Source organism: Globicephala melas, chromosome 5 (assembly GCF_963455315.2).
Source record: "Globicephala melas chromosome 5, mGloMel1.2, whole genome shotgun sequence".
NCBI classification, from domain to species: Eukaryota; Metazoa; Chordata; class Mammalia; order Artiodactyla; family Delphinidae; genus Globicephala; species Globicephala melas.
In genome coordinates, this window is record NC_083318.1 from 85,672,586 (window position 1) to 85,694,547 (window position 21,962).

Genomic DNA, 21,962 nt, shown 5'->3' on the forward strand with positions numbered 1-21,962 from the left:
TCATTCATATTTAAACACACAAAGATACTTCTTGCTGTACCTCTCTCTCCATTTTGAATACTTGGGAGACTACCTTGTAGCTGTTTAGTTTAGTTGAAGTTGTTTTGTTTAGTACTTCTTATATTTTAATGTATGTATCAATTGCCTATTATGTAAACTTAAACTTAGTGAAGCTGGGGTTGGGCCCAAGATTCTGCATTTGCAACAAGCTCCCAGGTGATGCTGATGCTATTGGTCCCAGTACCACACTTTGTGTAACAAGGGTTTTGGATACATTTAGATCAGAGTAGCTCCAAGACAGAACAGAGCGATTTCTACTGAAGACATCCTAGTTTCTTCTCTGTTTCCTAAAGTCCAAGTACAGAGACAATCCTTTTCTGCTATAAGATCATTATGAAATGTCCAAAACCTTAACTTACTGCTTTGTCAAAATAAAACTAGATACATATTTGCTTTCTGTAGAAAATAAATGGGTGAAGTATTTGGGGGCCCTTACTCCTAGCTCATTGTGACCTGATTTGTAATACTAAATTTAAAGTATCAGGATATTCCCTGTTTTATTTTTTCTACAAAGTGTGTCCCAGTGAGGTGAGAAATTTGGTACATCACACTCTGGAGAAGCACAAGGCAGCATTTTTTGCCCCACATGTGTTCATCTTCTAATATTTGATTTGATTGTTATATAGACCCAAATATTAAAAAATTCTAACAATTACCAAGGAGACAATCCTGTTTAATTTGTATAGAGAGATATATACCAGATTTTTAACATTGTTTACTTGGGGCGGGTGGGGCAGGGAGGCAAGAAAGGAGATACAATGAAAAATGGGGTTGAAGAAAGAGAAAAGAAATGCACAAGTTAAGTAAAAATGTATTAGTTAAGGGTCTAAAGCAAGAAAGACATTTCAGCACAAACTAGATGAAATAAGTTAGTAGGAATGATAGAATAGAGAATATAGAAATTTACTGAACTATTCTCTCAGAACTACTAGTTAAGGGTTATTACCAGTAAGTTGGAAGAAGTGGAGACTGAACCCAGAACCCCATATGTATTTATCATGGTTAGTTCTATTTAACTATATCCAGTAAATGATGATTGTTCTCATAGAAAAAAAGTAGCTTCTAATGAATCATGGACCAAACCCAAGATTAGTTGTTTCCAATGCTCTTGAGTAACATTTAGTTGTATCAATATATTTTTAAAAACAACTTGTACTCAAACCCATCTGAACTTAATCCTAGTGGCTTCTTGCCCAGATTTTCTAAAGAAGCAGGGGAAAGAATTGAGATTCTCAGTATCATTTTCCCAGGATGATTAATGAAATTAGCAGAGTTCCAAGGTCTATGACACTAGTATTTTTGAAGCCTACATAATAAAATATATTCCTCAGAACTTAGTAAAAATGCTGCCAGATACAAAATGCTGGCATTTTGTAAGAGTAATAACATTCTTCAGAATCACAGAATGTTATCAGTGGAAGGGAACTTCAGGAATATCCACTCCAGATGAATCGACTGATCTAAAGAGAGATTAAGTGGTTGTACAGAGATGCCTCTTCATTTTCTTAATCTGTGGTTTTTTTCTGAAGTCTTATTTATTTATTTTTCAACCCAGGACATGGTGGGCACTGTATTAACACAGTGTTTATTGAATGAGTGGTGGAAAAATCAATAGATATTGAATACTTATTATGCCATTCTGCTAGACACTGGGGACTTTAAAACAATGGCCAATTGTCCTTGCTTAAGGCACTCATGACTTTCTGAGGGAAGATAAGATATAGCCTATTAGCAGGATTTCACACTCTTGATCATTCCTTTTTATTGAAACACTCTCTTTCTATTAATTTCCATGATTCCACACTCTTTTTATCCTTTTGACTCTTCTTTTAAATGTCTTTTGCTGGTTGCTTCTCCTCTATTCAACCTTAAGAGTCTAGTGTTGCTCCATGCTCTGTCTTTGGGTGTTCACTTTTCTCTCTAGTTGATCTCATTCAGTCAACTTCAATTACCATCTAAGCTAACAGTTCTCAAGTTTTTGTGTGTGTAAAAATCAGTTGAGAAGTTTGTAAAAAACCATGGAACTGGATGGAATCACACAGAAAGTAAGCAGAGCTACAGAAGAAAAGAAGTTATACCTCAAATTACTTAGAATTTGGACAACAGTAAAATGAGAAGGATCCAGTAACATAAACTCAGAAAGTTTCACCAGTGGGATAGTAGAAAAATCAAGAGAGAATGATGTTTTGGAAGCTTTGTGAAGACTGTGTTTCAAGGAGGGAATGATCTGTTGTGAAGCTGTTAAGTAAAATGAACCCTGAGATCTGACCACTGGATTTTGCATGATCACTGGAGAGCTAGACAAGAGCAATTTGAGAGCTGTGGAGATGAGAAACTGTTTGTAATGGGAAAAGAGAGAATGGGTTAAAGATAAACATGCATACACTCTATGGTCCAGAAAATTCATTTGCAGGAACATACCCAAGAGAAACTCTTGCACATTTGTACCATTGGACCCATTCAAGAATGTTCAGAGCTGTGTTATTTGTAATGGTAAAATCCCCAAACAGTGGATATGTAGGTTATATTATACTCCTACAATGGTATATCATATAGCTGTGAACACGAATAAGTTATTACTATACATCTTATAAAACCTAATTTTGATCCCATGTAATGAATTTAAAATATAGGTAGAACTAAGCAGTATGTTCTTTAGGGAGATACACACACACACACACACACACACACACACACACACACACACACACATATACACACACATATATACGTATGTATATGTAAATATATATATCATAAAGATAATCAAGGAAATTTAGATACCATGACAGATAACAGTTACAAGGGCAGTGTTGGGGGAGGGCAGTTAGTGAACAAGATGTAACTGGGGAGGGGCCCAGAGGGTCTTCTAAATTACAGTGATACTATTTTTCTTAATGAATGCTGAGTACTCAGAGGTTCATTTTTAAATAAGCCTTTGTGTGTGATATATTTCATAATAAATTTTTAAGTAAGAAAAGTGAATGGGAGAAGAAAATAGAAATCAAGGCAGTGGGTCTAAACAAACTTTTACAAGAGTTTTGCTGTTAAGGGGAGAAAATGAGAAATGAGGCAATAGCTAGAGAAGAGTTGTGGATCAGGGAGGAATTTTTTTTTTAAACTGAAGATAGCATGGTATGTCTTTATACTGATAGGAATATTCCAGCAGAGAAGGAAACTATATGTTTTAATTTGTTTAATTCAGAATAAAAAAATGTCTAGGTTAGAAAAATGTTCGATGGATTTATTTATCCACTGACTTGAAATTTGAGATCACATATCCTTTTATTAATCATTGATACATTTGTTTATACTTCTGGCACATGGATATTGAAAATATTGTATTGAATCTGCCATTTCTTTTTGTTGAGTTATTCATCAGTGTAAACTTTTCCAAAGTCAGTTTTATTTTCAATGATCTTAGTTACCCAGTGAATGATTTTAGACTTGGGATGGTACTTTAATTTTATATATCATGAGCACATGCTAAATTTAGACTTAAAGAATACTATGAAAAACTGAAATTATGGCAAGTTTTCTTTGCTCAGGAGAATGAGATCCTTCAAGTTGGAGCAATACCTTTTAAGGAATTGAATTGGGTATCTTTAGGTTCCCTTACAGCAACAGATACTGATTGTTGTCCTCATGACTTATTTTAGGGGTGTCAACTGTAAACACCCCTGTGGTGGCATGGAGTGGCATGAGTCAGATAAGGAACAAATTTCTGAGGAAGTAATTTGAGTTCCTTCTGGAGGACAAATTGTCAGTGGATATAAGAGAATTTGCTAGAAAATACATGATTCTAGGGGACTGATTGCAGTCACCATGTATTATAATGCCATCACCACTCCCCAGCCTGTACCAACATTAGAAAAATAGTCTGGCCAAATGGGCAACTGGTTTAGCATGTGGCTTGAGGCGTTTATGGGCAATACCTTGTGCTTTAAATGTGCCATTTTGGGCTCCTTGACTGTAAAGGTAAGTTGGTATCCACTTGTCTAATTTCTACTAAGAAATATGTCCTTTGCCTACTGATTTACAATTTTAAGCATGGTTTTTGAAAATTAAAATAGCAATTCATAAACCAGAATTGAAACAACAGGAAGAATTTGGAATACATTTTTGACAGTTACAGTCTTTTTTTTCCCCATGGCATTTGATTGGCTTTGGCATGTCTCTCTGGTCAGTTAATCATATCAAGAGCACAAACAAAAAGGAAGAAAATGGAAATAAGATTTGTTATGGTGGGAGGAGTCCTGCTAAGACCTGTCTGTACCTGAGCTGAGATATGCTCATTTGCCTTAAATCTTTCCTTAAACTACATTCTGAATTCCAGCTTTTAATCTTCATCCTGTTTTCCAAACTTCATCTCATACTTTTTATGTAATCCAGTGAAAAAGACACTCTCTCAGAGGACCTAAGAACATCTGAAATGAATAATAATTGTATCACGATAACAGAGCTGCCCAGGTCCTCTAATAGGATTTCCCTCTTCAGTGAGGGGTGAACAGATAGGTAAAGAAAGAAACACACCATCTTTGCAACCTTCAGGAGAAGACAACCTAAAAAAGGTCTGGAAGTTTAATTTATACATAAAAGTAATCAAACCATTCAAGAGACCCCATTCTCAACAAAAGGTATCACAGAATTACCTGGAGATTTACCTAAAATTACCTAAAAATGACATAGAATTACCTAAAAACATATTACTTTCATTTCTCTTCCCCTGCCCAATTTGGATACCCTGCTCCCTCAGAGCATATGGAGGAACTGGAAAATAGTGAAGTTTGAGTTTTTTTCTTTTAAATTGAAGATAGTGAGGTGTGTCTTTATGCTGATGGGAATATTCAAGAAGAGTAGGAAACTATGTTTTAATTCATTTCTTGCACTATTAAACTCAGGCATGTATCCTGTCAAAATAAAAATTTGGGACTTCCCTGGCGGTCCAGTGGTTAAGACTCCGCACTTCCAGTGCAGGGTGCGCGGGTTCGATCCCTGGACAGGGAACTAAGATCCCACGTGCCTCGAGGCGCGGCCAAAAAATAAAAAATAAATAAATAAAATAAAATAAAAATTTGTCTATTTTAAAATTATGCAAGCCATTTGAGTATACTCTCCTCTTCCCACTAAAAATTCTATTCTTTACTCATGTTGACAGAAGGCATTGTTTTCTAGTCATGGGTCCTCAAATTGATGAACAAGGTCCATAAGTTATTTTCAAAATTTTACCAATTTGGCACAGTGACTCTGATTATCTTGTTCCGATAAAATCAACCAACCAACCAACCAATGAACAAACCTAATTATGAGTTATATATTTTTAGATTAATAAAAGAGGAAAATCTGATTATATGTAGATGCAGCTTATTTTTAAGAGATAAAATATTTCAAAGTATGATCCATAGAAACCAAGTTGCAAAGAAGAGTTCTCTGTAATTATAAAGTTTGGTTCTCATTGAGTGTAAGGATGGATCAATTTAGAAATTAGATTGATTCAAGGCATTCTGAAATTGTACATCACTTTCATTATTTCCATTATTTCCATGTTTCCCTTTATTTTCCTTTGAATAACATTTAGCTGTTTATGAGATTCAATTTCTTTAAAAAATCAGAGAAATTTCTTTGCAAAATTAAAAACGTTTCAGCAAAATACATTTCAAACTCTATCGTGTTTACCGAAACAATACCAGATTGTTATAGGAGGTTTAGGAAAAAATATAATTCATAAGCTCACCACTCTAATACAACAAACACAATTAGTGTTTTATATTTCTCATAGACGTTTTCACATGTATAGTTTTACAAAGTGTTAATCAATGAGTGAATACAATTTTGTGATTTATTTTCACATAAAATGAGAATACATTTATGAGAATAACATAAATTGTTTCATAGATTTTAACCTATTTTAATGTGTTATTAAACCTATCCCTTCTATGAATATGAAATAATTTATTTTTATTATTTTCTTATATTATTACTTGTTAATTATCATTTATTTTTGGAAAATTAGATTGCTATCCATTTTTTATTCTTTTATATATATTCAAATGCACATAATTGTACATATTTTATTGAAATTATTTGAATTTTGATTGAGTTTTCTAAAGTTCAGGAGATTTAAAATAAACACAACTACACTTAACATGGCCAATAGATTGTCCATATTTTATTTATTCCTCTTTTAAAATGACTTACCAATATCATACTTTTCTTTGTTCATGGGAAAACAAAATGAACAATATACTCATAGATGCAGACACAAACACATCAAATTATGTAATTTTGAGATTGTACCATCTAACTCTAGATTGTGCTACAATTTTGTTGCTTTTTTTATGTGAAAGTGTATGATCATAAATAGCTATTAATTGAAAAGAAAACTAGGCAAATACTATTTTTTCTTAAGTATCAACAAGAACTTGAAATTAATGATATCATAGTATATAATAGGTAGACAAATACAGTCTTTGCTTTCTTAAAGAGGACTTCAGGATTCACTGCATATTTAATAGCTAGTAATAATATTGCGACAGGAGTAAAAATAGAGAATCCTTAAAAAACTTTAAACAACAGAGGTATTTTTTACTGATTACATTTTAAAAGCCACACATCAGTTTTTTGAAAAGTTAAATATGAGAAAACAAAAACACTTCCTTATTCAAACATGTTTTCATAACGCTAAGCCATCTTTTTAGGTTTATTCATTTTGTTAAAAATTCAGTCAAGCAGTCAAGCACCTTATTTAAACAATATCAAGCATGTTATCTAAACAATATCTAAGAGTTTCAATGAACTTTTGAGAAAAATAACTAGAAGATTGCTAGGCACAGCCAAAATTTCTTAAGCTTCTGTACATTTTTCAAATGCTTTATGATATAGTCAAAATTTCAGAACTACAGCAGCAAAAATAGGACTTACCTATACATTTTAATCCTGAGTAATAAAGAGGTCCTTTTTTCTGCCTGTCCAACTGCTCTGAGATTTCCACTCAGATGAATGACGCTTGTGTGTTATATGTGATCTATGAAAGAACTGAAGACAAAGGAGGAAATCCCACACAATTAAAACCTAACTTGTTAAACAAGTCTGAAGGAATCAACTTGAACCAATTATGTGACTTGTGGAATGGAATCAGAAATAGACAGGAAATTTTACAAATCGGTAAAAATTTTATTTATACTGGTAAATTGTGATTACATATGATAAAAGGTGATAGGTATTTTGTGAAAGCTTGAAACTAGTCCACAGGCTGTAGTGTCATAGTTTTTCATTTAAAAAGGATGTGACACTCGCCCGTATTATCATGTTGTCATACAACTTATTCTTTGCCACACAAGCCAAAGACGATCAGAAAATACTTTCCAGATATTAATTGGTAGTACTACCTTTGAATTCTCCCTTCTTTGTGATAAAATTCTGTTTTTCTCATAGCACTTGAAACAGAGATTCAGAGAAGTAATTGATTACATATACAAAGTTGTGGGATAAGCAAGCAGAACAGTTGGAACTAAAATTCACTTTATCTTTTTCTCTATGCCTTTTAAAAAAAATATTCTAACTCAATACTGCTAGTGGATGAGTGGACAGCAGAGTGTAGTACGAATATTCCATGTAGAATAGCATGGAAGTGAGAAAGGACATTCCTGTTTATTGTGTTGGGAAGGACAGGAGATAAATTTGGAAGGTTATGCTGAGTTTACTTTGGGAGAAATAATGAATGCTAAATAATTGGAATGTGTAACAGAATTAGGAAATTTGAATTTTGGTCTCAACTTTTTCAACAACTAGTTGCAAAGCCTAAGCAAAAAAATCACTTATCACTATATGAGTCTCATTTATTTACTGAGAAAAATGAGAAGCTGAATTACGTGGTTTTAGAGGACATTTTTATCTCTAAAATTCTATGACTTTAGCTTGTAAATCACTGATAGCTAATGTCTAATGGATTCACTCCAAGACTTCAATTCCAGAAGTGTTCAATTACTTATGCATTTTTTATATAATGTGCATACCATACAACAGGAACAGGAATGCATGGGCTCCTCCCTGCCCATCTCCCCTATATATTTTCATCAGATCCTATGTCTCATGACTGATATTCTGACCTTTTTTTTATTAGTAAAAAGAATAAAACAATATATTAAAAACATTTGAACAAAGTTACCTAAACAAACCATTTTTATTTTATATGTTAACCTTTAAGTACTTTTCACATGTACAGCTCTTTTTCACAAGTTATATCATAGTATATAGCTTTGTATTGTGCTTTTTATTATGCTCAATGTTATTTCATAAGCATATTCTTGTGTTACTAATTTTTATTTCTAGTAGCTGTATATATTATTTCTGGTAGCTGTGTATCTGTCTAATGGCTGCATAAAAAGTATAACTTTATTTTGATATAATTTCAAACTTGCAAATATAGTACCTAGATTCATCAATTATTAAGAATTTTAACAGCTGCATTTTAAAAGGTGAATCATATCACACTGAACAGATTCATCATAAAATACTGAAACCATCTCCTAATGTGAAGTATTTTGACCACCTTCACGAATGTAGTCTTTTTTTTTAACCCTGCTGCTGAATTTTTCCTTGAAATAAATGAAAAAGAAAAAGTAGCATACTGGGGCAAATCATTTAAATATTTTAATGACCTTTAAAAATTTGCTTTTATTTTAATAATTTTTTTAAGATGTGGAGTATATTGTCTTCTGGGTTTTGTTGACAGTACTTTCCCCCAACTATGTGTGCTCTTTTTTCTCCATCTATGTATTTCCTGGAGCAATCAGCAAAGCCCTTTTTAATGAGAAGGTACTTAGCACACATTAATTGAATGCCCAGTAACTGAATGAATTAATGCAGATCCTGGTTTTGCAACACTGTTCACAACAGAACTTGGGAATGGCATGGGGTAAACTGCATTCAGTCTGAAAGCAACTTCCTGCTTTCCTATGATGAGCTCAGCACAAGAAGAGAGGTGGGACATGAAATTATGGTTTGTGAAAGCAGAAATAGAGTCACAGATGTAGAGAACAAACTTATGATTACCAAAGGGGAAAGGGAGGCGGGCAGGATGAATTGGGAGATTGGGATTGACATATATACACTACTATGTATAAAATAGGTAACTAATGAGAACCTGCTGTATAGCACAGGGAATCTACTCAATGCTCTGTGGTGACCTAGATGGGGAGGAAATCCAAAAAAGAGGGGATATATGTATATATGTATAGCTGATTCACTTTTCTGCACAGCAGAAACTAACACAACATTGTAAAGCAACTATATTCCAATAAAAATTAATAAAAAACAAAAAAATTATGGTTTGTGAGGCAAAGGAATTGCTCTTAACAAGGACTTATTCAAAAGATGTTGACTCTTAATTTTCAGATCCTCAGGGAGTGGCAGGATAGGCCTTGACCTTTTCTATTCTATAGGGAAGCCATTGCAAGAATAAGGAATGTAGAATGACATTGTACAAAAAAAATCAGAATCCTCTTCTTCCCTGCCATAGGCTTGATTTTATTCCTCCAGCTGTATATTCACAAAACCAAGACAATGTGACCTAAGACTGACAGGAACAAGCTTCAGGGAAATATCAATAGAAGAGATCATTTGTTTTGATGGAGGATAAATCATGTAGTGTAAACACTATCAAGATTGGTTCTTTTGCCTGCCTAGGCTGAGTGGGGAGATCATGGTAAAGACAGTATCTCCAAATACACAAATGTCTGAAAATAGACCTAGCTTTAAAAGAAGTATGAGTCATTCAGTGGAACCCGTCACAACAATATGAGCAGAAGAAAACAACCAAAAGGCAGATGATGTAAGAAGGCGTGGGCCAGAGTGTTTTCTTTGAATTTGGAGATTGTTTAGTCATCATGTCCAGGGCAGCACTTTCGTATGGCTATGGCTGGTAATGAATTTGTCATGACCTCCTTCACAGAGTTATTATATAGATAGAAAAAGAAAGTTAATGATGTGCCCACCATTTGAAAGTTGTAAATGTTGTTTAAATAGAAATATTTACATTTAGTATAAGTGTAAATTTAAAAGTGGGGTAGTAATTGGATTTTCTAAGTCTGGCCAAGAGTCTATTTTATTTTGTTTCTTACTATGTGCAGGTTCTTTTTTTTTAAATTAATTTTTATTGGTGTATAGTTGCTTTACAATGTTGTGTTAGTTTCTGCAGTGCAGAAAAGTGAATCAGCTATACATATATCCCCTCTTTTTGGATTTCCTCCCCATTTAGGTCACCACAGAGCATTGAGTAGAGTTCCCTGTGCTATACAGTAGGTTCTCATTAGTTATCTATTTTATACATAGAACCGTATATATGTCAATCCCAGTCTCCCAATTCATCCCATCCTTCTTTCCCCGCCTGGTATCCATACCTTTGTTCTCTATATCTGTGTCTCTATTTCTGTTTCGCAAATAAGTTTATCATTTTTCTAGATTCCACATGTAAGCAATATTATATGATATTTGTTTTTCTTTTTCTGACTTAGTACACTCTGTATGACAGTCTCTAGTTCCATCCATGTCTCTGCAAATGGCACAGGTTCATTCCTTTTTATGGCTGAATCGTATTCTATTGCATATATGTACCACATCTTCTTTATCCATTCTTCTGTTGATGGACATTTAGGTTGCTTCCACGTCCTGGCTATTGTAAATAGTGCTGCAATGAACATTGCAAGTGTCCTTTTGCATTATGGTTTTCCCAGGGCATATGCCCAGGAGTGGGATTGCTGGGTCATATGGTAGTTCTATTTTTAGTTTTATAAGGAAGCTCCATACTGTTCTCCATAGTGGTTGTATCAATTTACATTCCCACCAACAGTGCAAGAGGGTTCCCTTTTCTCCACACCCTCTCCAGGATTTATTGTTTGTACATTTTTTGATGATGGCCATTCTGACCGGTGTGAGGTGATACCTCATTGTAGTTGTGATTTGCATTTCTCTAATGGTTAGTGATGTTGAGCATTCTTTCATGTGTTTGTTGGCAATCTGTACGTCTTCTTTGGAGAAATGTCTATTTAGGTCTTCTGCCCATTTCGGGATTGGGTTGTTTGGTTTTTTGATATTGAGCTGCATGAGCTGTTTGTATATTTTAGAGATTAATCACTTGTCAGTTGCATGATTTGCAAATATTTTCTCCCATTCTGAGTTTTGTCTTTTGGTCTTGTTTATGGTTTCCTGTGCTGTCCAAAAGCTTTTAAGTTTCATTAGGTTCCACTTGTTTATTTTTGTTTTCATTACTGTAGGAGGTGGGTCAAAAAAGATCTTGCTGTGATATATGTCAAAGAATGTTCTGCCTATGTTTTCCTTTAAGAGCTTAATCGTGTCCGGCCTTACATTTAGGTCTTTAATCCATTTTGAGTTTATTTTTGTGTATGGTGTTAAGGAGTGTCCTAATTTCATTCTTTTACATGTAGCTGTCCAGTTTTCCCAGCACCACTTATTGAAGAGACTCTTTTCTCCATTGTATATTCTTGCCTCCTTTGTCATAGATTAGGTAACCAGAGGTGCGTGGGCTTATTTCTGGGCTTTCTATACTGTTCCATTGATCTATATTTCTGTTTTTGTGCCAGTACCATATTGTCTTGATTATTGTAGCTTTGTAGTATAGTCTGAGGTCAGGGAGCCTGATCCCTCCAGCTCCATTTTTCTTTCTCAAGATTAGTTTGGCTATTCAGGGTCTTTTGTGTTTCCATACAAATTGTAAAATTTTTAGTTCTAGTTCTGTGAAAAAGGCCTTTGGTAGTTTGATAGGGATTGCATTGAATCTATAGATTGCTTTGGGTAGTATAGTCATTTTCACAATATTGATTCTTCCAATCCAAGAACATGTTATATTTCTCCATCTGTGGGTATCGTCTTTGATTTCTTTTGTCAGTATCTTACAGTTTTCTGCATACAGGTCTTTTGCTTCCTTAGGTAGGTTAATCCCTGGTATTTTATTCTTTTTGTTGCAATGGCAAGTGGGATTGTTTCTTTAATTTCTCTTTCTGATCTTTCATTGTTAGTGTATAGGAATGTAAGAGATTTCTGTGTATTAATTTTGTATCCTGGAACTTTACCGAATTCATTGATTAGCACTAGTAGTTTTCTGGTGGCATCTTTAGGGTTTTCTATATATAGTATCATGTCATCTGCAAACAGTGATAGTTTTACTTCTTGTTTTCCAATTTGGATTCCTTTTATTTATTTTTCTTCTCTGATTGCTGTGGCTAGGACTTCCAAAACTGTTGAACAATAGTGTTGAGAGTGGACATCCTTGTCTTGTTCCTGATCTTAGTGGAAATGCTTTCAGTTTTTCAACATTGAGAATGATGTTTGCTGTGGGTTTGTCGTATATGGCCTTTATCATGTTGAGGTAGGTTCCCTCTATGCCCACTTTCTGGAGAGTGTTTATCATAAATGGGTGTTGAATTTTGTCAAAAGCTTTTTCTGCATCTATTAAGATGATCATACAGTTTTTATTCTTCAGTTTGTTTATGTGGTGTATCACATTGTTTGATTTGTGTATATTGAAGAATCCTTGCATCCCTAGGATAAATCCCACTTGATCATGGAGTATGATCCTTTTAATGTGCTGTTGGATTCTGTTTGCTAGCATTTTCTTGAGGATTTTTGCCTCTATGTTCATCAGTGATATTGGCCTGTAATTTTCTTCTTTTTTTGCTATCTTTGTCTGTTTTGGTAGAATCTTTGAGCATCTTTTTATGTGTTTGTTGGCCATCTGTATGTCTTCTTTGGAGAGATGTCTATTTAGGTCTTCTGCCAACTTTTTTGATTGGGGTGTTTGGTTTTTTTGATTTTGAGGTGCATGAGCTGTTTGTATATTTTGTGGATTATGACTTGTAGGCAGTGGGAGGTAAGGGAATAAGTATGTCCTACTATGTTTCAAAGGCTTTTATCTATTCAGAAGGCATGTAGTAGAAACAGTACATTCTTTGGAGTTAGAATACACCTGGAATCAAATCTTGGTTCTTCTATTCGGTGCGCCAAAACGTTTGTTTTTTTCCATAAGATGGCTCTAGTAGCACTTAGTTGTGTTTAATGTCATTCGAAACAATTTTGTTAAGTAGTATGTGACAGTTGTCATATCAGTGTGCATTTAAAAAAAGACATCAAAATTGCTGAATTTTTGTGTAGCCATTTTAATATTGAAGATGGGAAAAAAGCAACATTCTTGGCATATTATGCTATATTATTTCAAGAAAGGTAAAAATGCAGCTGAAATGCAAAAAAATATTTGTACAGTGTATGGAGAAGGTGCTGTGACTGATCAAATGTGTCAAAAGTGGTTTGCAAAGTTTCGTGCTGGAGATTTCTTGCTGGACAGTGCTCCACGGTCAGGTAGACCAGTTGAAGTTGATAGCAATCAAATCAAAATATTAATTCAGAACAATCAATGTTATAGCATGAGGGAGATAGCCTACATACTCAATATATCCAGATCAAGCATTGAAAATCATTTGCACCAGCTTGGTTATGTGAATTGCTTTGATGTTTGTGTTCCACATAAGTTAAGTGAAAAAAACCTTCTTGACCTTATTTCCATGTGCAGTTCTCTACTGAAACGTAATGAAAACATTCTGTTTTTAAAACAAATTGTGATGGGTGATGAAAAGTGGATAATGTACAACAACGTGGAATGGAAGAGATTGTGGGGCAAGCGAAATGAACCACCACCAACCACACCAAATGCTGGTCTTCATCCAAAGAAGGTGATGTTGTATATATGGTGGGATTGGAAGGGAGTCCTGTATTATGAGCTCCTTGCAGGAAACCAAACGATTAATTCCAACAAGTACTGCTCCCACTGAGACCAACTGAAAGCAGCACCCAACGAAAAGCATCTAGAATTAGTCAACAGAATATGTATAATCTTCCATCAGGATAATGCAAGACCGCATGTTTCTTTGATGACCAGGCAAAAACTGTTACAGCTTGGGTGGGAAGTTCTGATTCATCTTCTGTATTCACCAGACATTGCACCTTCGGATTTCCATTTATTTTGGCCTTTACAAAATTCTCTTAATGGAAAAAATTTCAATTCCCTGGAAGACTGTAAAAGGCACCTGGAACCGTTATTTACTCAGAAAGATAAAAAGTTTTGGGAAGATGGAATTATGAAGTTGCCTGAAAAATGGCAGAAGGTAGTGGAACTAAAGGGTGAATATGTTGTTCAATAAAGTTCTTGGTGAAAATGAAAAATGTGTCTTTTATTTTTACTTAAAAAACCAAAAGCACTTTTTGGCCCACCCAATATTCACTACCCAGTGGGGTCCAACAAAATTGTTTATCTGTGTATGCCTCAGTTTTCTTATACATACAAATGAAGTTAAAATACCATTCTCATGGAAAAATGAAAATTCAGTCAAATCCAATCAAATGAACTAACAAATGTAAAGCACCTGGCAATGCAACAATTTGTAATGTGGTCACTCCTTCAACACTGATTCTCAAGGCAGTGTGTGTATACATGTGTAGAAGTCACAATTGCTGAGAGGTGGAAAGCACATACAGTTTGAAAATGGCCCTGGGTGTTTCTAAAATACCCCCTCCCTAGATTCACATATGTGACCATGCTTCTCCAAAGTAATCTTATTCCTACAGCATTCCTTCAAACATGGTTTAAGAAATCCAAAGAAGCTTATTACAATCTGTGATGGCTTTTATGTTGAGAGCCAACTATTTTCTTGTGCTTTCCACATGTAAATTTTTTTAAGCCAGTTTCTAATACTAAGAGGTCAAAGAAGCATCTTGGTTATAGATACCTTTTTATCTTGTTAGAGGAGGAAGCATGTATCTTTTACCCCTCTCCTAAGTTCTCCACTTCAGTCTCCCTTGAGCTGCATAGAGTCATTTTCTCCTTTATAAAGGGTAATTTCTGTCTTCCTATATACATATGAAAGTTTGACTCTTGCTCTTTTCCCTCCACATTCAGAGAGGCAATCAGGGCAAATAAATAAAGTACATATTAATATACAACATAAGTCATCTGATCAATTGAAAGTTCCGGCTGGTAAGCTCAAATTAAAATTACCCAATATATCCACAAAAGGCTTTAAGTGATCTTTTATTTGGTCGATAATAAGAAGAGTATGAATATACATAACCGTTGTAAGTATCTAGTTTAAGATTGATCCCATTATCAATTTATAACTGCTGGTCTTATCTGGCTCTTCACTACTGCCCAGCAATATAGCTAGGTTTCCATGGTCGGTGTTTAGTATTTACAAAAACCATTTCATATCTTATCTATTCTTCCCCAAATGTTTATTTTCTATCCCTTACTCTCTGCATTTGCTTTCAACAGATGACTTACAGTTCTACTGTTGGAGAAAAAGATAGAACTTTTTCTATCAACAGGTGAAGATAGAACCACCTTCAGATGGACACTCTCTCAACTACTTGTTATTGTATCTGTAAATTTTATGCATCTGCCTATATCCTTCTTATTATAGTGGAAGATGTTTTTGTCCTCCCTTGGGAGGCTAATCTTTTTACTTGTTCTTTACATGCACATCTTTATGCTTCCTCTTCCTAATATGCTTCTCCAGTATTTCCTATCTCTATAAGTCACCTTCCATTCACCCAGTTTCTCACACCAGAAATCTGGGTGTCATCCTTGACTCCATCTCTTTTCTTAATGTCTTATGTGCATAAATATTTATTGAACCCATTTTCCCCTTGTCCTTATACCCACTGCCACTATATGACTCCAGGCCACTCTGATCTTTTAGCTGGATTACTGCCACAGTCTTCTGATTAACTTTTCTGCCCATATTTTTTTTTCCACTCCAGTCTTTTTTTCATACAAGAGTGATCTTTACACATTCAGTTATGTCACTACCCTCTTAAAAATTCTTCAGTAGCTTCCCTTGCATTTAAGAGAGTTCACTCTCCTTAACATGGGTGGCAGAGCCCTGCAGCATCTAGACTTTGCCTACCTTTTCACCCTCCTTTCCCACCCTGCTTCTAGAACTCTACACTATACACTGAATTTCCTTTAGTTACTTGAATATACTGCCCTCTCTGTCTCCTCCAGCTCTGTTCCCTCAGCTTTCCCTATTGTTTCATACCTCTTTCAACAAATTTCTTTTTAGTGTCCAAATCTGAATAGTCTTTCAGGAATGCTTATATGCTTTTCCATCCATGAGGGCTTCTTCACACTTAGGAGAGGTTGGTTCCTCTTCATTGTGATCCCACATCTGTTTGCTTCTCCTCTCATACTCATTACAGTGTTCAGCACACCTTTTGAAATTATTCTACAGTAGACCATAGGGCCCATGGGGGAAAGGACTGCTATGTTTTCAGAGCCAGTCATCCCTAACTGGTATGTGGTTAATTAAAAAAGTAGTGAATGAAATAGTGAATAAAAATTCACTGCTTTCTGAAGTATTACAGCTATGATTGATCCACTTTAAAAAAATCACTCCTGTAGGACACATGGAGGTAGCCTTCAGATCATTCTTCAAGACAAACTGCTCAACTGCAAAGAGTATGAGTACCTATATTTTAAAACATAGATTTCATTTTTATTTAGATAAGGTGAGGCTAGCAGATCAGGAGATGATTGCCATTGATTGAAAAGATAGTTTGTTACTTACTGTTCCCAAGAAGGGGACATGTCACACCATGCAGGGTCACATGGGGAAGCAGAGTCAGGAGGCAGAGGGAAAAAGAAAGAACTATGTGCAAGAGCCTTTATTGTGATTTCCATCAGAAGGACAGATGATTCAGGGTAAGCAGGCTGATGCTTGGCTAGTTGAAATAATTTCAGTGGGCTCTGTGGCATAGGGGCTGTCCCCTGTTGTCTGGTACCTGGCCCTGGTGTGGGTACACTGTAATACTGCGTACACTATTCCCTGGCAGAGGAATGATGGCCCAGAGTATAAGAGCTCAAAAAAAGGAGATGGTTGGGTTATAAGCTCTGGGTTGGTTGGTTTGCATATGGAGGACATGCTCACAGTGGAGTCATTTGCCGTCTCTGGGAATTAGCTGGCCCTGGAAGAGGCATTCCCTCCAGGATCAGCAAGGCCTCAGATATCAAAGTATCAGAGTAAAAATATATGCTTAATACAACCTGACAGACTCTAGCTGTTAGCTTTGTCAAGGTTTGCCTCAGTTTTCAAGCTCAGGGCATTTTCTTCCCTGGGTAGCCCTCAGCCAATGACTGAGCAAGGTAGTGATATAAAGGTTTAGTCATTTCCACCCAGTGTGGATTTCTCTAACACATTATTTACTCCATAGTTCCCAGTTGGTCTGGAAGAGACTTTTGTCAGATTGGCGTCTGATAGCTTTCCCCGCCAGATCCTGCTTCCTCTCTTTTCCTTTAACAGGTGTTACTTCTCAATAAACCTTTGCACATTTACTTTATTTAAGTGTTTGGTACCCAGAAAGCCTAATCTGTAGTAGGTAGTACTGAAAGAGCTCCAAGAAAACTAATGTTAAGATGAGATTTGGGGACTGGATCAATCACCACTCAGCTGGTGCTGGTAATGAGAACTTGGTGGTAGGTGGCATGCTGACAGCTTCTAGCTCAGGCAGTGGTGTGATTGTTAAAACTTTCACCACTGGCACTGGTAGTAGAGGTGAGTGCACAAGTCAGTGCCAGTTCATACATTTTAGGGTTAGAGGTGATAAACATAAGGACAGTGGAATTGCATGGTTGCTGCTAGTTTGCAATTATGTGCAAGAGGTGGATAATGAAAAGTGGAGGGCAGTTAACATAATTGAAAGCTGAGTTTGAGATCCAGAGATTCTCTTTGGTAGATTATTTAAAAGCTCTCATCTCATGCAGTGGGTGAGCAGGAAAAGCTGAATACCAAACACAGGACTGGATAGAGTGGTTGAACTGCAGTGATGGTTGGATGCTCAACATAGATCTGGTGATCCAAAGTCAGAGCCCTAGTTGGTAAAACTTGGGACCTGACACATGGGATGTGGCTATTGGGCTAGATAACCTGAAGTTTTTGACTCTGCAAACTTTTTTTGTTTGAGCCTTCTGAGTTTGCAGAAGTGGGTTCTCTCTCTCTGTTGAGCTAGCATTATGCAGGGATATTGCAGAAGCCTCTTCCTCACAAGGCAATAGCTGTCCTCTCCAGGAGCTGCATGCATTTTCTCTCCTGGCTGCCAAGCCTATTACCAAAGTTAAGTCACAATAGGGGGGATTTCACTAGAGAGCTGGGACAAGTAGGGGTGTTTTGGGAGGTAAAATTACATAAAGTATTAGTATAAAAACATTTTTTTCATTTTTGTTTTTAGATGCTTTAAAGGAACAAAGCATATTTGTCTAAAACAGAATGATTAGACTATTATGAATAAGATGTAGAAAATCTCCCACCAAGGGAGGGAAGTATCTAGAAGTATTTACTGAGGTCTTTATTGCTCTGGGGATGGGTGTGTGTTTGGGGAATAAAATAAAGATAATGAAGAAATTAGCCATAAGAAACATAAGAAATAAATGGTAGAAAGAAAGGTGACAGAGTTATACCAAACATAAAACTTATGCTAATATACATGAGTAGTTTCAACAGATGGAGTAAAAGGCAAAGACTCTTTGATGGTTTTAAAAAGAAAATCCAGTTTTCAAAAGCCTGTACATTGTCAAATATACAACTAAAACAAAAAGTTAAAGAGAAGGAACAAAGATAGCAAGCAAGTATACGGAGATAGTAAGGATAGAGGTCCAAAGCAATAACAGTAACCAGGATAAAGAGGGTTATTTATATTGATAAAAACACACAAATATATAATGCAGCAATTTAAAAACTGAGAATAATAAGGTAACAGCTGATGAAGAATAGATAAGAATATGTGAAACTATACCAAAAATATTTAGTCTCAAGAAAATAAATTTCTGAAAAAATTAAAATTATTGAAATTGAATCAAGAACTAGGAAACTTGAACAGAAAAATAACTAAGTGTGGAAGAAATAGAAAAGATTATATACACTTTTTTTTCCTAAAAGCGTCAGGACTCAATGTTTTCAAGAAACTGTTATTTCCTATGCTCTCTTAACTGTTCCCAAGTATAGAACATGCTGAAAACTTTTCCGTGAATTTTACACTGCTGACATTATCTTGGTTAATAAAAATCTTGATAAGACACTAAGAAATGTACCAGTCTACCCCTGAGGAATTATTAACATATTTGAATTAATAAACCCCTGGGTCTATCTTTTCTAGATAAGCTACATAGGGTTGCCTATGTAGCTTATCTAGACTACAGACCAAACACGTGTAATTTGGAGTGTTTGCCCTTTTGATCTTCGATTTGGGGTTGGTATTTGAAAATTGCATATACATTTTTGGTTTTACTTGCAATATACATGACATGTCCTACTAGATCTTTAGTTACATAGACTTTTTTTTTAACATGCATCCATAATAGATGTATTTATTCTATTTTATTTTTTAACATCTTTATTGGAGTATAATTGCTTTATAATGGTGTGTTAGTTTCTGCTTTATAACAAAGTGAATGAGTTATACATATACATATATACCCATATCTCTTCCCTCTTGCATCTCCCTCCCTCCCACCCACCGTATCCAACCCCTCTAGGTGGTCACAAAGCACCGAGCTGATCTCCCTGTGCTATGCGGCTGCTTCCCATTAGCTATTTTACATTTGGTGCTGTATATATGTCCATGCCACCCTCTCACTTTGTCCCAGCTTACCCTTCCCCCTCCCCATATCCTCAAGTCCATTCTCTAGTAGGTCTGCATCTTTATTCCCGTCTTGTCCCTAGGATCTTCATGACCATTTTTTATTTGTTTGTTTTTTAAATTCTATATATATGTGTTAGCATATGGTATTTGTTTTTCTCTTTCTGACTTACTTCAATCTGTATGACAGACTCTAGGTCCTTCCACCTCACTACAGATAACTCAATTTCATTTCTTTTTATGGCTGAGTAATATTCCATTGTATATATGTGCCACTTCTTGTTTATCCATTCATCTGTTGATGGACACTTAGGTTGCTTCCACGTCCTGGCTATTGTAAATAGAGCTGCAATGAACATTGTGGTACATAACTCTTTTTGAATTATGTTTTTCTCAGGGTATATGCCCAGTAGTGGGATTGCTGGGTTGTATGGTAGTGCGATTTTTAGTTTTTTAAGGAACCTCCATACTGTTCTCCATAGTGGCTGTATCAATTTACATTCCCACCAACAGCGCAAGAGGGTTCCCTTTTCTCCACACCCTCTCCAGCATTTATCGTTTGTACATTTTTTGATGATGGCCATTCTGACTGGTGTGAGATGATATCGCATTGTAGTTTTGATATGCACTTCTCTCATGATTAATGATGTTGAGCATTCTTTCATGTGTTTGTTGGCAATATGTATATCTTCTTTCTAGAAATGTCTATTTAGATCTTCCGCACATTTTTGGATTGGGTTGTTTGTTTTTTTGATATTGAGCTGCATGAGCTGCTGGTAAATTTTGGGGATTAACCTTTGTCAGTTGCTTCATTTGCAAATATTTTCTCCCATTCTGAGGGTTGTCTTTTGGTCTTTTTTATGGTTTCCTTTGCTGTGCAAAACCTTTTAAGTTTCATTAGGTCCCATTTGTTTATTTTTGTTTTTCTTTCCATTTCTCTAGGAGGTGGGTCAAAAAGGATCTTGCTGTGATTTATGTCAGAGTGTTCTGCCTATGTTTTCCTCTAAGAGTTTGATAGTGTCTGGCCTTACATTTAGGTCTTTAATCCATTTTGAGTTTATTTTTGTGTATGGTGTTAGGGAGTGTTCTAATTTCATTCTTTTACATGTAGCTGTCCAGTTTTCGCAGCACCACTTATTGAAGAGGTTGTCTTTCCTCCACTGTATATTCATGCCTCCTTTATCAAAGATAAGGTGACCATAAGTGCGTGGGTTTATCTCTGGGCTTTCTATCCTGTTCCATTGATCTGTATATCTATTTTTGTGCCAGTACCATACTGTCTTGTTTACTGTAGCTTTGTAGTATAGTCTGAAGTCAGGGAGCCTAATTCCTTCAGCTCCGTTTTTCTTTCTCAAATTGCTTTGGCTATTCAGGATCTTTTGTGTTTCCATACAAATTGTGAAATTTTTTGTTCTAGTTCTGTGAAATATGCCATTGGTAATTAGATAGGGGTTGCATTGAATCTGTAGATTGCTTTGGGTAGTAGAGTCATTTTCACAGTGTTGATTCTTCCAATCCAAGAACATGGTATATCACTCCTTCTATTTGTATCATCTTTAATTCCTTTCATGAGTGTCATAATTTTCTGCTACAGGTCTTTTGTCTCCTTAGGTAGGTTTATTCCTAGATATTTTATTCTTTTTGTTGCAGTGGTAAATGGGAGTGTTTTCTTAATTTCATTTTCAGATTTTTCATCATTAGTGTATAGGAATGCAAGAGATTTCTGTGCATTAATTTTGTATCCTGCTACTTTACCAAATTCATTGCTTAGCTCTAGTAGTTTTCCGGTAGCATCTTTAGGATTCTCTATGTATAGTATCATGTCATCTGCAAACAGTTTTACTTCTTCTTTTCCTATTTGGATTCCTTTTATTTCTTTTTCTTTTTTGATTGCTGTGGCTAGGACTTCCAAAAGTGTTGAATAATAGTGTTGAGAGTGGACATCCTTGTCTTGTTCCTGATCTTAGTGGAAATGCTTTCTCAATGCATCATTGAGAATGATGTTTGCTGTGGGTTTGTCGTATATGGCCTTTATCATGTTGAGGTAGGTTCCCTCTATGCCCACTTTCTGGAGAGTGTTTATCATAAATGGGTGTTGAATTTTGTCAAAAGCTTTTTCTGCATCTATTAAGATGATCATACAATTTTTATTCTTCAGTTTGTTTATGTGGTGTATCACATTGATTGATTTGTTTATATTGAAGAAT